At 45.3% G+C, this 17,203-nt stretch overlaps 1 protein-coding gene across 3 annotated transcripts in view; it reads left to right on the top strand.

The window, feature by feature from the left end:
* WDR82 (WD repeat domain 82) overlaps window positions 1-17,203 on the top strand; it is a 140,713-nt gene that overhangs the window by 59,390 nt on the left and 64,120 nt on the right. The window lies entirely within an intron of this gene.

The raw sequence follows: 17,203 nt of genomic DNA, 5'->3' as shown, positions 1-17,203 counted from the left end.
CGCCCCGTCCGGATCTCCCCTGGCCCTGCCTGGGCTGCCGCGGCTCCTTGGGGTCCGGGCTGCGCCCCCCAGCCCACTCTCTCCCTTACTGATGCCCTTATAGCGGGACCCTGTGGAGCCTGGAGCAGGATCTCTGCCCTAGGGGGGTTGCATGTCTCCTCGACGCACCTGGCTCCCCATGTGCCCTGTACTGCCCAACCCACAGCAGCGCCCCTTCTCCAGATCTTGGCCCTATACAGCCCGTAGACCCACAGCAACAGATGTCCCTGGGGAGGTTGTGTATCCCACTCGGTCCTCCTACAGGCAGTCACGTTTCTGCTGTTTAGTAGTTGTATTGCGGTAGTGTCTGGGAGCCCTAGATGTAGACCAGGACCCCCCTGTGCCAGGCGCTGTACAGATACAGACCAAAGAGAGTCCTTGCCTCAAAGCACTTACAAGCCCAAGTACAGACCCTGTATGTGCTGCACTGTTTGCACTGGCATCTTGCTTTTATATTCTTGGACGTGTGTATGTAGTAGTATCTTGCCCTGGCAAGTCTATAGGCTTTATAGCCATCTGTCCTTGATGGCTTAAACATCCTGCCTCTCACTAAGCCTTCAGCATCTTCCCTTCTACAGCACTGAGCTTGGTATGGCTGCAGGATCTTCTCTCCTATGGTTTCTATAAATATTCCCTGCCAGTATTTTGTTCTATAGAAAATGGGTGCAAATGCATCCTATAGATATCTTAGTGTCCTGTCTTTGTGCTTAGTAAGCTGTTTATCAGTAACTTTTGTCCATCTGAAATGTTCTTGCTTTTCCTTTGCTGCTCCATTATCTCATAACAACACATTTAGCTCTGCAGTGTGAATCATAATCTTGGGAACCATTTCCCTTTCTGCAAAGCAGGTGGCTGCTTGATTTGTGTGTCTTTTTTTTTTTTTAACGTGGTCCCATAAAAGTCTAGTTGAAGCTTAAATAGTATCCATGTGTTTAGATTTACTTGGGTCTCATTTCAACTCTAGATGTGTCATGGCTGTGAAAGTTTGAAGAGAGTGCAGGGTTTGATCCATAACTAAAGGCAGCAGTGCCTTGCTAATGTTGGGATGGAGGGCAGGGGAGGAGTTGAAATATTAATCTCCCACACCTTTTATTGTTCTCTTATTTGTAACATTTTACAAAGAACTTCCAGGGAGCAGACAGGCACACAAAGCCAGACTTGATGATAAAATGTGTTACATCTCTCAAAACTGCATGAGACACTGTCCCAGCAGGGTCACTTAAAGATACACTAATATCTAATCAGGCCCAGATTAAAGAATTTTGGGGTCCTCTGTGCTGTGGAAATTGAGGAGGGGCATCTTCCTTAAAGTGACACCACCCCATAGGGACCCCAGAATGGCCTTTTTTCCAACTCTCTCACAGACCCCCGAATGCCCCTTGCTGTCCACATATACCCCAACAACCTTCTGACTGCTCTCACTCACATCCCAGCAGCTCTGACGTACATCCGACTCACTGCTTCCCCCAGTTCCTCAGCTCAACAGCCACAGGCTCCAACACTCTCATCTTGTGTCTGGGATTCATTGGGGTCCTTCATGCTCAGAACTCTGCAGCCCTCCCAGACTAGGAGAGCTCCTCCCAATCCTGGATGCCTAGCTCTGCTCACTCACATTGCCTGCCTGGTACTCACATGGCCCCGCACTGCTCTGGTTTGGCCCAGCTATCCATCTGTTCCACAGTCAACCTATGGAACTCTTTGCCAGAGGATGTTGTGAAGGCCAAGACTATAACAAGATTCAAAAAAAGAACTAGATAAATTAATGAAGGATAGGTCCATCAATGGCTATTAGCCAGGATGGGCAGTGATGGTGTCTCTAGCTTCTGTTTGCCAGAAGTTGGGAATGGGTGATGGGGTGGATCACTTGATGATTACTTGTTCTGTTCATTCCTTCTGGGGCACCTGGCATTGGCCACTGTCGGAAGACAGGATACTGGGCTAGGTGGATCTTTGTTCTGACCTAGTATGGCCATTCTTATGTCCATGGTGTTGCGTCCTTGAGTGTTTAAAAACTTGGCTAAATCAGACCATTGTTATTACTGTTGGAAACAATCACTATATTGGTTGTCTATGCTACTAATACAAATATTCTAGCATGGACAGCTCTCGATGGCATAGAGCAGTGCACTGGTACAGTGGTTTTGTAATCTACAGGAAGCCCTTAGATCAGCTATTCAGCTGTACAAGTTTGGGCAAATCACGTCCCTCCAAAGCAGATCCAAGTCCTGAATGGGCATTAACAACTGAGAATGCAATCAAAAAATATGTTTGTGACTGTGTCCCTAGTTGCTGAGGCTATCTGTCTTATGGCCAACCAAACATTCCATGTGACCAGCCAGAGTTAACCTCCTGGACTTCAGGTGTACTCCTGGTCCTTTGATAAGTCCCATCCCAGTTGATAGAACAAAGGCCCCAACCAGATATTCTAGAAACTTTGTTCCAAAGTTCTTTACACTACTGTATAAGTGCCAATTGTGTGTTCACCTTTTACAGATTTGCAGGTGCCTCTTGTGGGGGGAACATGACCACCAATCTGCAACAGCAAACCTACTCAGCTTTTTGTTTGTTTTAGCAAGAGGAAGGAATGCCTTCCCCTGGGGGTTCAGTTGGGGGAATTTCAATAGTCAGAATATAGTTCTTTAAATTAGAATTTGGTCATCACATTGGAGCTACCAGCCCTACTCTAGCACAAAGTGCCATGGATCTTTAATTAGCATGTGTGGTCAAGGTATTGGTTTTGTGTCTCCCCTCCACTACCACAGTGCCCCCTAACATGGCTGTGGAGCTCTGGAGCCATATTTACTTCAAGGGAAGCATTCTAAGTATCACCCCCATGTCCCCTAGAATTTCCTTGGAGCCCTGACTAGCCTGAGGGTGCAGCTGTTTGTTGGAAATTAGTAAGAATCATCTTTTTAATGTCCTCTAGAACTTCTTTGGAGGCAGCTGACTTCTTGAATGAAGAAGGCAGCTTCAGAAAGAATAGCCAGACAATTGAGGGGGAGTGACTAAAATAGCCATGGGAGGTGATGGTAATTGTATTCAGATTTAAGAGTCCTAGCTGTGTGGAGCTTTTCATTACTTTATATTGTTTTTCTACCTGGCAACTAACTTACAGTATTAATCAAGACTTAAAATGTTGCATAATTTAAGCAACACCGTCAATATGAGAGCATAGTCGTTAGAGATGCAACCTCTGAGGTCATCCTGCTCATCCCCTTGGACAAGGCACGGTTGTTCTCTAAAGTATATACTTCAGTGTTTTGTCCAGTCTGATTTTAATGAATCAAGCGGTGATGCTTCTTCCTCTACCCTGGGTAGACTGGGCAATATAATAGATCTCAGTAATATTGAATGTTTCCTTATATTAAACACATTGGCGTGATCTTTTTGCAAGTGTGTTGAATTTATGGTCGCTGTTACTTAGTGGCTCAACCACTTTCTTCCTGTATAAACTTCTGTTACTCAAGGACAAAGCCAAAAATATCTCTCCCTTTGTATGCTCCAGAAAGAGCTGTATTGAGAAATAGTTATTGAGGGTATTGCATATTTGTTACTCTAGGATGTCCTGATGCAATGATCTGTGATTCATTATATTGGATCTCAGCATTCTGGCATAACCATCAATGTTCTTATCCAGTGTCTAGGACACTCCTCTTTGTCATGGGCTATCCACGGTGCTCTGCCAGAGTGCTGCCTCCTTCATCTGAAATAAGAGGGGAGTCCATGGCCAATCCAGTCCTATACATCTCAGCTAAGGCTGCCGACCCTGGTGTGAATTTAGATGCTGGATCCCTGCTACCAGAAACAGAAGTGAAACCCATCAGCTCTCTTCTTAAAAGCTAGTAAGCAGCCATCAGACTGTAATGAGTTGCAGCCATTATGGGCTGAATTTGAGCTGATGACCTGGGTGGGGAGGGGGAGGAGAAGCTCCATATCCCATGTCATGTGCACAGCATTGTAATGTAGCCCAGTAGGTCACAGAAATAAAGAAAAATACGAGAGTAGATTAAGCCTAGCACCTCCCCCCTTCTCTTATTCTTTCAACTCTCAGACCAGGTGCATTCTTCATTGGGCAGAATAGAGTTAATTCCAAAGTTAGTCCATTTTATTTCCCCCCCACCCTCTGAAATCTCTCAGGCGTTGGTGTGGTCAGCCAGTGGCGTTCCTGAGAAGTGACTCATAGTGCCTCCCTTACAGTCAGCCATGAACCTGATGCTGTTTTGGTCTCTCTCCAGGGCAATGCACATCATCACTTCCTGTCTTCCTTACAACCCAGTTACACACCCTTTCCCTCTTCAACCTGCAAGTTAACAGGAAGGAGGTTTGAATTTCTTTTTAAGTAGTTGCAGATTAGCACCACAGTGACAGAAGAGATCAGTGGGTAGAACCCCTTTGTATCCCACCAAGTTTGATTTTGTCTAGTCCGTAGCATATAGTGGTGCAGCTGCCTGCCTCTAGCACTGTGTGGCCTGGGGAAAGCTAACCTGGTTTAGAGTTTCCCCTGGTAGGATTTAGCTGTGAGAGTGAAATCAGGGTTAGTGCCTCCAGATTGTCCTGCCAGGAACCAAATCAGAATCATGTTTGAAACTATCTCCCTTAACAAGTCTCAGATGTTATTGTGGGACAAGCTTGTAGTGTGGTTTCAAAACTGAATTATGTGGATGCAAACTGTGCTACTGAACTTCCAACAGCGTTCTTTACCCCAGTGTAGAAGGTGGCAGAGTGGGAAAGGCTTAGCGCTCTCGGTCCATTGCAGGCTAAAGCACCCAGTGCCATTTGACCTGAGTCGTCATCTGTCCTTCGGGAGGCAGTAAATGACAAATGGATCCACGCACGTTCAGTGCTTCATGTTAAAGCTTCCAGGAGATAGACAGTTCCTTTTTAAATACAAATCTGCTTATCAAATGCCTGAGACACCGAGCTCAGGCTGTGGCAGTTCTTTAAGGAAATCTGCTGAGTGTTTCATATCTTTTTGTCCTCTACTGCTGTGGAGAGACTTCCCATCATGGTACTATTATTGTCGTCTTTTTCCTCCTGTAAAGAATGGATAATGTCATATCAGAAATGGTGATGGCTTGAATCTGATGCCAGTGTTGCCCTCTCTTGTGAATGTCTGAGGCTGGTAATTGCAAAGAAGGAGGAATTTTCCAGATCCTCCCTGTTCTTGGAATGTTTTCGGTTTGGTCTTTGCGGTAAGGGGCAGCTCTTCAAAGTACTGCTATAGGATAGGTGTCAGCCAGCTCAGGACGGGCTACAAACAGCCAGCTAGCAATGGCCAGTTGGTACCAGATTAGACTAATTCAGGATGCTCACACTGTCCAGAATGGAGTGACTGGTGATGCCACAGAAATCCTGACCTTATTTTCCGTTGTGACCACTCATGGTTTTCCTCATTACATGCTGTATGGAAAATGAACAGATATGGGGAATCTTTACTAAGTGCCAGGCTGGCTTAGTGGAAAATCATTTTCCCAGTGCTTATCTCAGCACTTGTCTTCAGCTCTCTTTTGTGGGGACTCCAGCATTCAGGGATTCAGGCGCCACCTTTACCCGCCCTGTTGCCTAGTCCCAGATTTATAGGCATGATTTTTCAATCTGGCAGAACACAGCAGTTGGGGCAAGGCCCTGAGCCAGGGCCAAATACTAGCAGAGCAGAAAGCATGAAGTGACGTGAGAATAATTTCTTCAAGGTAGGTAAAACTTTTCAGGGCCTCCGTTCCCTGATTCAGCATGTCTAATATCTAAAAATCGGCACTGATACAAGGTGCCAGCTCAGCAGGCTTGTGTGAGACGGTTCTAAATTTGTGTCCGCAAGGAAGGGGAGCAGAGAGACATGTCTGCATATAAGGAAGGCTGCAGAAATAATGGGGTGGAATCTTGGCCCAAATATGCTCCCCTAAGTCCCTTGCTGGGGGAGGAGTTGCCAGCAGGCATAGAGCTGGCTACTATGCCTCCTTCCCCATAGCCCCCAGTGCATGGGATGGGCATGATCAGGGAGAGGGAGTGACTGGACTCTATTTATCTCCAGATGGCATATAGTACCTAGGGAACTGTATGTGCTGGCATAAGTTAGAGCAGCCCCCAGACTGCTCTGACTTGCACGCCTCCCCTTCTGCTGTGGAAGCTGAACACAGCAAAACAAATTATTCCCAAGAATAACTTAGGTGGGACCTGCAAATTATTATGTAGATATTTTTTTCTTTGTAGCTGAGGATAACTTTCCTTCTCTGATCCCATTGGGTTTCACGGTGACTTTTCTCTAGTGCTTGCTCTTGCAGTACCTGCCTTGCTGAAACAATAGATGCTACTTTGTTTACTCCACAGTCAATGCCTACGACATTAGAGGACAGGGTTGGGCTGCCAGATGGCACAGAGTAAATAAGAAAAGATCTCTTATTACAGGATTCAGATAATCCATTGGACTTCATTTGTGACTTGTCTTATGGAAATTCCACATGAGGGCTTGAGGAGGAAGTGACAATTAAATACAGGCTGACGGGGTGGTCAGTTTGAAGTAAAAGCAGCCTAGCTGGGTGTCCTGGAAGAAAGAGAGTCCTTTGAGTTTTCCATTGCTGACTTTTCAAGAAGTTTGACCTCATTTTGAATCTGGGGCTACCTTCCTGGTTTTATGAAGCTGTGGCTATATAAGGTTTGTCTCACTTTAATTGTCCCTTGTTAATGGGAACCTGCCGGTCATTAAAATGACTTACTTGGAGTATCCAGCTTCTGATCAAGTTAGAAATCACATGCAAACTTTAAAGAGTGAGATATGTAACCACTGGAATAGCTTATCAAGGGATGTGGTAGATTCTCCATCATGGCAATTCTTAAATCCAGATGAGATGCCTTTGTCAAGTTATGGGCTTGATGCAGAAATTACTAGGAGAAATTCTATGGTCTGCTATGCAGGAAGCTCAGACTAGATGTTCTTTTATGCTTTAAAATCTGTGGATCTTATATATCTTACTAAAAGAGACGATGGCTTTCATATAGGACCTGATCCAAAGCCCACTGATGTCCTGGGAGGCTTTCCATCAACGTCACTGGGTTTTGAAAGAGGCTCTAACATACTCTGACCTGAACACAGCATATTTTCCCTCCCCCAATTTTTACTCTTTAAGTGAGACTGAAAATGCAGATTTAATCCCACAATGAACACACTTCCCTAGAAACTGCTGCAACTCTGGCATGTTATCAGTTTTGCGGTGAAAGACCAATGAACGTGAAAAGAAAGCAAGCAGAGAGAATTAGATGGCCTCCCCCGTGGCTGCTGGTTCCTGTTCCTGTGTCAGTCCCCCTCTCCACCACCTCACTGCTGTCCATCTAAACAGTAGCTTTCATAGACGCTGTACGAGTCTGCAGGACTAAAGCGTGGGACTATGGGTGTTCTGGGCTGCCAGCAGTTCTGGTGGCAACACAGAAGCTCAAACTGGGTTTCTGCTGGGGGACCCTGTGAGTCTAGATACTGCAGGAAGTACCACCCAGTGGAGCCTCTATAGTGAGCCCCTGCAGCCCACTCATTGGCCCATGGCAGTATACAAACCAGGAAGCCATCTCAGGGAGCTGTCTGAGCAATGATGCAGACTACCTGCTTGCTTCTGCTCCAGACCTTTCCTTGCTGTGAACTCCTGACTCTGGCTCTGCAACTCCTCTCCTGATTGCAACTTGGTAACTGACCAGTGCACGCGGGCCACTCATGGCCAGGCTCTGACACCAGCCCTGATAGATGCTGAGAGGACTTGCAAGTTCAAATGGCTCTTCAGGTCCACTGACATCCACCGCCTGGCAGTTAGAAATGACTATAGAGCTCTTTAATGCATAAGAAATTCCGGTGGCCATGTTCTCCACCCATAGATTCAAGTGATTCCCATGGATGTCAGTGGGACTTACTCCTATCCTAGTGGGGGAGAATAGGGCCCCAGGAGTAGTAAGCTGAAAGACTGGATGTGAACTAAGTCCAGCATTGACACCTGGCTCTATTTATATACATGGCTGCAAGAGATTATTGTAAAGCTCTGAGCTCCAACCCTGGTTTCTTTGTTGGGAGGGAGGAAAAAGGAAAACTAAAAACAACAAACCCACCAAAGAATGGGTTAGGGAAACAAAGTGAAGGAAAAGAATGGAAGAAACCAAGAGGGAATAAAGGGACAAGGACCATACTGTATTTTACACCAACCGTCATCTGGTTGCTCTCTATAAATACATCAGAGGGGTAAATACCCGGGAGGAAGAGGAATTATTTAAATTAAGGGCCAGTGTTGGCCATCAATAAGTTTAGGCTTGAAATTAGACAAAGTTTTGTAACCATCAAAGGAGTGAAGCTCTGGAACAGCCTTCCCAGGGGAGCAGTGTGGGCAAAAAAATCTAACTTGTTTCAAGACTCAGGTTGATAAGTTTATGGAGGGGATGGTATGATGAGATTGCCGACCGTGGCATGTGGCCCATCTGCAAATACTATTAGTAAACATCTCTAATGGCTGGAGATGGGACACCAGATGGGGAGGGCTCTGAGTTTCTACAGGTATTTGGGGTCGGGAAGGAATTTTTGTCTACATCTGATTGGCAGAGACCACGGGTTCTTTTGCCTTCCTCTGCACTGTTGGGCATGAGTCACTTCCTGGTTTGAATTAGAGTAAATGGTAGATTCTCTGTAACTTGAAATCTTCAAGATTTGAGCACTTCAGTAACTCGGCCAGAGGCTTTTTGTCCTATTACAGGAGTGGGTGCATGAAGTTCTGTGGCCTGCAATGTGCAGGAGGGCAGATTAAATGATCGCCACGGTCCCTTCTGGACTTAGTCTATGAGTCTATGCCAACTGCTTGTGCACTGCTGAGAATATCACAGACTTTGTTTCCCATCTCATTGTACCAAAGCTCTCAGTGCTCACGGTCAGATCAGAGACGTCAACCCATGGGCCTTGAAAACTCCGCAAAATACTCTGTTGCAAAAAGGCGCCTCCCAGGAATCTCTCCTCCCCTTGCTTGCTATAAATGTAACATGACTGGCACATCCTTTCCCTTACTTAGGGGCATGACTTGTCCATGTATGTTCAGTGCTGGGCCTCTGCTTTCAAGAGGTTATGATGGATATGCTGGAGGGTTGAAAAGAAGGACCAGCCTGTCTGGTATAAACTGTACTCTGAAGCACCCTCTGACAGTAGAGCAGTCAGTCATAGTCAAGATGGAGTGGAGAACACTTCCTCTTATCTGCTCATAGTGAAAAGGAGAAGTTGATTGACTTCAGCTTTCCAGTCTAGTCAAAGCACTCTTCTTTTGGTCATGTATAGTAGTATCTTATACTTCCTCTATTCTCAGCCATAGGAATTTGCTGGGTTTGTGGGAAGGGGGTGTTCTCATCAGGTGATAGAATACAGAGTCTGCTGTTCCCTGTGGTGGGGGTGGACAATGCAGTGACAGATCTGTGTATGGATGCAGGATTATAATAGGTTGCTTCAGGCAAACTAGGAAAAATTCTAGGAAAGCCAGTCTAAAAAAGTGAAACAGTTGCTTACTGCCTGCCAGACAAGTTGCTGATCAGCACTTTAAAATCCTTGTTACGATTTCCAAGCAGTGTGTGTGACTTGAGGCAGCAAATGAAAATTAGTCCCTTGCTTTCCTCTTGTAAAATCACCAAGTGGCAGAAGTAAGGAGTCATTCATGTGTCCAGCCAGTTACTTTGCCACATTCCTCATCTGACAACTCCTGCCTTTCAGGAAGCATGCCTGGGGCTAATTATTTGTCAGTGCTCCCCATAATGCAGTGTGGGCTTGGTTACAAGGGAACTGAGGCAAGAAGCTAAAAAAATGCATGTCCCGTGCACAAAGGAGGCACAAAGCATAAATCAGGATAACAGCTTCTCTTTGTGGATCAGAAATACGGCAAATATACAACACAGCTTGTTTTTGCTACAGAATAAATCTGGGTCATCTATATCTTGTTTTGAAAACAGACTTGAGATCTAGGTTGTCCTTAGTTAAGACACACATTGTAGAACCCAGCTACAGTTTGGGATTGAGGTATTGACAGCTGTGTGTGTGGAAGGAGTTCACATGGTGTGCCATTGAGGGTGAGTTGCAAGTTGTCTCTGAGGGGCATTGACATATCTGTGTGGAAAACTTGCACAGTTCCTTCAGTGCAATGAAGTGTCTGCTCTTCTCAGTTATTCTTAATCCAAGCTCTAAATCGCTGCAAGTTGAAATGAGACCATCTCTTCAGAGAAGTCTGGAGGATGATATCTCATAATAGCTTGCAAGCCCAGTGTATTGCAAAGAACAGTTTTGTTTATGGACCTCCTTGGTGTGAGTTAGAAAAATACAAGAATGGCTGGCGATATAGATGGATGTTTTCATGTAGTTCACGTGGCAGGAGCTGTGACAGGTGCTCCTTGTGGTCAGAACATACAAATAGGGCCGCTGCGGTCTTCAAAAGTGAAGCTGACTTGTTGCTAGGGAAGGGTCCCATGTTGATAACTCTGAAGCCAGAGGTCCCTCCCTGCCCACAGAGTAGGGATAACAAGCAGCAGCAGCCACCCATACCCTGCCAGTGTGGCTTGCTCTGACCTCGCATAGTAGGATAGGTCAGCTTCAGTGCTACGTCCAGTTCTTGGCCTTTCTGCTGAGACTACTAGCAAGAGGACCAGTTGTGATGTAGACATCTGTCCATAAGGAATTAGCCTGAGACCATGTCTGACATAGCCCATGGGATCTGACAGCCACAACTTTTGGTGACTTAGGCTAGATTTAGAATGGGGTGAACCAAAGCTGTAAAAGGCTCCGTAGCCCAATGTTGCGTCTCGGTGCCTCTCAGGCGGGCACGGACAGAGCCCAACAATCAATGTGATTGGTAGCAAAGTCATTTATTTCTCTCCAGCATGCTCTTATATATACTTATGGCAGGCAATCAAGCAATTGCTAATTGGTTAATAAAATACACACAAGCACAGCTATAACTTCATAGGGTAATTGTCATCCTGTACAACTTTCTGATTTATTATCCTGTTTACTGCCTACTGGCAGATGAGAACCAGCCCAAGGCCAGCATCTCACTACACAGCTCACAGCCTAATTAGCCCGTCCTTGAAGCCTAAACACTTCAGCTTCTCACATTCCCATCTGCCAAGTTCCCACATCTCCCCCCTTTACTCAAAATCAAAACAAGGAAAGGCAATAGCAAAACATTCCCAACTCATAATATCAATACTACAATCTACACAAGCCAAAAATAAAGGGCAAATAAAAACACCAACTGCCTAACTAAACCGTAACAATATCTTCCGCAGTGCCCTGCTCTTACCTATACATCCCTCCTCCAGGTAACATAAGTGGCCCAGGGGGCCAGGAGGGTCCCGCCAAGGTGCGTGCCACACAACAGCAACGGCGGCCACACAAATAGCAAAAAATACAAAAGGCAAGCAGCAAAATTACACAGCATCCCTAGCATTAAAACAGAACCAGAACCAAATAGTATTTCCTTATTCTATAGGGCTCACCTATAACCATGCAATTCTTAACACATAACACCAACAGCACCAAACAAAACAAACATAAAATAACAAGGATAAAACAAATAGATGGTGTAAATTCTGCAGGGTTCCCCCATTCTCTATTGCTCACCAAACTGTGACACATTTCTGTTACCAATTCATCCCTCATATGTCAGGTGATCAAACTGACACTGAGGGGGGGGGGAAATAAAGAAAACACACCATGTAACCACATTTTAAATCTTCATTAAAAATAATACAACAATTCTGGCCAGAAAACAAACACCACAAGACAAAACATAAAACACAAAACATAAATTACACTCTATAGTAAATGCATGGTACATTAAATGCTATGCAGCTAGCATCAATTTTCTATAATATCTAAAAAACAAAAGCAAATCTACCCCTACTGGGCAATCAATCATTACGTAAAATATACAAATACCCTTATTGATTTCAGGCAAAACAGGGAAATCACTTCATCAATTAAATCATTTACATTAATACAGTTGCTTCTGGCTTGCTTCTAAATTCAAAGCTATTCACAGCTTAAAGTTTCTTACTTATAACTTCTATTTTTAAACACTGAAGGAAAACATCACCACTTATATACCCTTAGGACCTAATACAATTTCAATTACATAGCACTATATACATTCTTCAGCTAATGCAACAAAATTGTTTATAAGCAAACAATTGCAAACTAATTTCTTTGCCTAAATTTATTTACAAACATTTTAAAAACACCAAAAACTTTCTCTTAACATCTTTACAAAATTCAACTGCTGATCCCTCTAGCAACCACAGAATTAACTTTTTACTCAACTTAAATCACCATTCCAAGTATCCCCCATAATATTTGAAATTCCCAAGCTTGTGCTCAATTACCTGTTCGTTCCACTACACCCTCACAAGTTTCCAACCAGTTTTGTAATCTCTTTATTTATTGCCTGCCCGCCTGGGCCCGATCCTTATTTCCTCTTGCTAAACCGTTCCTTTCAAGGATACCAACTTATTTTACTACCAATTTAGCTAAGAGGGTGTACCTTTTAACTAGCCCCCATCCTTCTGGTATTCTATAAACAATTATCTGTACTTTCCCACCGTGGGGGCTACGTTCTCATACATATAACTTTAATCACAGCATCTGCTTTCAGCCTATCTATTTTAATATAGGCTACATCTAATATCAAGCAGTCTTACAACTGCCAATATCAGCACATAACACAAAATTTACAAATCTAGCAAGGCTAACAAAAGCACTTTACATAAAGGTACTTAGGGTCACATAAATTCAAAGCCATTCTTCCAAATTACCTAAATTTATGCCTAGTACCCTACAACTCCCCCCTTTGAGAATACTCAACAAACCTTTTGGCTGAGTTTTCTCAAACTTTAAGAACAAAAAACAATAAAACTCTAGGAAGCTGGGGTAATTAGTTCCACATTATCCTCCCCATGAACCCGGCAGGATTCGGGATGTGAGAGCCCTCACCCCCCAACTGGTCCACATGCTGGGGAGGAGCACTGCAAATATTCACACTTCCACCCAGACAGTGTCCAGATATATCTCTACAGCCCCAAATCAGATGGTACTCCTAATGTATCTGTAAGGGCAGTGGGCCATCTTGGTGCTTAAAATCACTCCGAATGGCCATCAGCAGAGCTCCAACAAGAAAAAACTAAATAAGGGCAATATCATTTACAATCCAATTAGGGAGGGCAATACATGCTAAAAATTTTATCCAAAACACAGGGCGCAGCCTGTAGAATAAATCCCAAAATCCAATTAATATCACATGTCTCAGCAGGAGTCCCAAATTTCTTCCTGCCAGTGTACAATTCTTTGTTTCTTCACCAGGGTCAGTTCTCAATGTCCTTTTAGTCAGGAATTTCTGGACTTTGGCAATATCAATGATGTGAATATTTTTTCTTCTGTTCCACCACCGTCGTGGTTCAGCTTCTACGGGGGAAATTATCAGGACATTATCCTATAGTGATTTTGCTTCTTTCAAAAAAAAAAAAATCCAATAACACAATGGGGGCTGCAGCGGACAAGGGAGAGGTTAGCTAGCACGTCACCTTGTCCTTTTTTCCTGCTGTTTAAAAGCACAATAAAGCTAAAAAAAAAAATATATATATATATAGGCCAATCATCAGTAGAAAAATTCTCTTGATGTGAAGTGGTCTTTTTGCAGTAAAAATCATGGGTCCAGGCAATCAGTCTCCTGGTTCCAAGGAGTGGGGGGGGGGGGCTGCTAGGACCTTTGGGCAGCTCTTCCATACCTGTGAGAAGAAACAGCTAACACATTCCGTTAGCTGAGCGGCGTGTCCTTGACCGGGGCGAAAAAAAAAAGAATGAGCTGTCTTCGATTAACTCATTCTGTTCTTTTACTTTCCCTGCTTGGCTTCTTTTAATCTGTGAATCCTGTGTCAGAACACCCAGCTGTTGCTGCTCATACCGGAGAGGCATAACGATTTTCTCGGCACTGTACCTGGCTCAGACCAGCCAGCGTAGGATGCCTTCTCCAGGTTCCTGCCAAAACAACTTACTTGCTTGTAGGTCCGAACGACCTCCGGGGCCACGGCACAAGCCTCTGCCTGCGCCGTGCACTCCAACGTCTTCCCATCCAGGGCTCGCTTCCAGCAGAGCACCTCGTCCTGTGCCCGAAGGGCGGTCAGGAGGAGCCTCTCCAGCTCCCCCTCTTTCCTTAACAAGTGAGGTAGTGCAGCAGGGGAGATTCTTTCCCCCTGTCGGTTCATAATGTGCAATAAAGGCTTCTGTGTTATCTTTTCTTCAGCTGATACAGCGGTTCCCATATTAGCCGCTTTCCTCCGGGCTCAGGCGCGCCCCTCTTTTCGGACGCCCAGCAGCTTATAGCCGCTCACCTCTGAGCCCAGGTGCGCCTCTCCTTTCGGACGCCTGGGGGCTTCTCCAGCACTCCCCGCCGCGACTTATAGCCGCTCTCCTCCGGGCTCAGGCGCGCCTCTCTTTTCGGATGCCCAGCAGCTTATAGCCGCTCACCTCTGAGCCCAGGTGCGCCTCTCCTTTCGGACGCCCGGGGGCTTCTCCAGCACTCCCCACCGCAGCTCCTCCGCCTGGAACAGGCCACCGACACTAGGCCACCGACACTATCATCATTCGATTCGAATCACGTCGGGGTCACCATTTGTTGCGTCTCGGTGCCTCTCAGGCGGGCACGGACAGAGCCCAACAATCAATGTGATTGGTAGCAAAGTCATTTATTTCTCTCCAGCATGCTCTTATATACAATTATGGCAGGCAATCAAGCAATTGCTAATTGGTTAATAAAATACACACAAGCACAGCTATAACTTCATAGGGTAATTGTCATCCTGTACAACTTTCTGATTTATTATCCTGTTTACTGCCTACTGGCAGATGAGAACCAGCCCAAGGCCAGCATCTCACTACACAGCTCACAGCCTAATTAGCCCGTCCTTGAAGCCTAAACACTTCAGCTTCTCACATTCCCATCTGCCAAGTTCCCACAGCCCAATTTTACCTGTCTCTTGAGCCCTCTAGTCCCCTGTTTGGTTTAAGTAGAAACTCCTGCCTCAATAAACCGCAGCTGCCGCCTCCTAGCCACAGGGTGTGAAACATTTACATTTGTGGAGCTCATAAATGAGAGAATTTCACAGTGGGTAACTTTGCAATAGATCCTACCATGGATTCATCTCAAACCTAATAGCTGTATGTGCTCCCATCTCAGGCATTCTAATGGGTCTCTTTCTGTGCAAATGCAGAAATGCAGTCTGTAATTGACCTGTTTGACAGGTAGGTCCATTTTTTTTTCTGTCCATACCAAGACTCTACCAGGTGCAGCTCTTATTTTGTACATTGGGCACCTAGAGGTGGTTGTGCGCACCATTTAGCGTGTACAGATAATACGCAAATGGTTCAGAAATTGAGAGAAGTTTTAAACCAAAGAAGTGTTTCATTTGATATCGAGCTGTAATTTTGTAGATGTGTAAATAATTAAAACCCTGTGAAGGCACATACAGCACCAGAGGAGAGGAAATCCCCTGGAAAGAGTGTGCTGAGAACCTTTAAGTGAAATGTGATCACAACTTGAATCTGTCCTTTGGGTCCTGGGTGCCTGACATCTGATCCAGAGCTCCCAGTCACTGCTTGACTATCAGGAGTTTTGGGAGGGAGAATGGCTAGCAACCGATGAGATTGTTTTACAGGGTTGGAGTTCAGGCAGTAATGTATATACTGGGGTGACTTCTTTGCTCTTCTCTGAAGCTGTCTCATTCGGCCTGTGTTTGAGACAGCATGAGTCTGTCTTGTAATCTCTTTCCATTCCCCAACAAACGCAATACAGATGCTATAGTGAGTGTGACTGAGCCCTGATGAAGGTTGTGTGGGCCAGACTAGTGTCAGGCAACTGAGGAAAGGTAGAACTAATTCTGATTGGAAAAGAGGTGAGTTGAGGTGACAGGGCTATCAGAATTTATGCAAGGGAAAGCTAGTCATTTAGTGGTAAATAGTTCCTAAACCAGTCACCTGTTGTGAATTAGGGGTGTGATTTGTAAGTCAGGAAAGGAGCTGTATGTATTTGAGCTTATAGGAAAACAAAATAGGACCAAACTTCATGGAAAATTCAAAAGAGTTTTAATTCTTCTTCGTCACAGATTTTTTTCAATTTGCTGCTGTATTCTTTGTTGTATTTTATTTTCAAAATCAGTAGTTTTCTAAAAGGAAAACGTTTTTGACTTTGGTCAGCTTAAACATCAAATGGGATTTTTTCAGTCCGAACTGTCAATATGAAAGCACTCAGATGAAATAGCATTTTGCAGAGTGAACGGGCAATATTTCTGTTATCGAGTTACTTTGCAAAATTTTGGAAAATGGAAAACTTGCAAAAACCCTGGTTTTGGGAAAAAAGGCCCTTCTTGAGGAAAGTACTTTTCTTTCAAAAAACGTTGACGAGCACTAGTGAATGTTAAACTTGGGCAGAACTGTTCACACAAAGGGTATGACTTCACCGCAGAGTTAGCATGAGCTCTTACCCGGGTGTTGCCCCTACCCCTGTTCCCGTACACTCACCCCTCTCATCTTAGATAAGTGGTGCTTTAAACCCAGGCTAGCTGGTCCAGTTGGGGGTGTGGGCTAGAGCTTGGGTTCTGCTTTCACTCCCTTTGCAGTGAGGATGCAGGCTAAATCACTCCAGTGCTGCTAGTCCTCCAGTGCCCTCGCACAATTCCCCGTGTGCCTAGAAGGATAGACAATTCTCTAGGGTGACCATATTTCCCAAGGAGAAAACAGGACACCCTGAGCCACTCGTCTGAGGCGTCTCCCCTCAATTCTGTTGCCGATGGCTGGAACCATGCCCCCTCTTCCTCTCCCCCCCCCCCACCCTTGGCAGGCTGTTGCCCCTTGCTGGAACCCTGCGCCGCCGCCGCTTCCCCCCATCCCCACCTGCAAGGCTGTTGCCCAGTCCCTGGAACCCTGTGGGGCCCCCACAGGATGCTGTTGCCTGGTTGCTGAAACCCTGCGGGGGCCCCGCATGCTGGAACACTGCTTCCTGCCCCCCCCCCCCCGCCAATCCCCCTGCAGGGGACTGGCATCTCCACTCTACCCCTCTAAACCACACCCCACCTTTTTGACAAAAGTGAATATTTGTCCTGTTTGCTCTTGCCAACTTAGCAAGTC

This window comes from Mauremys mutica, chromosome 7, assembly GCF_020497125.1.
Source record: "Mauremys mutica isolate MM-2020 ecotype Southern chromosome 7, ASM2049712v1, whole genome shotgun sequence".
NCBI classification, from domain to species: Eukaryota; Metazoa; Chordata; order Testudines; family Geoemydidae; genus Mauremys; species Mauremys mutica.
This window is presented reverse-complemented; position numbering and strand designations above follow the sequence as displayed.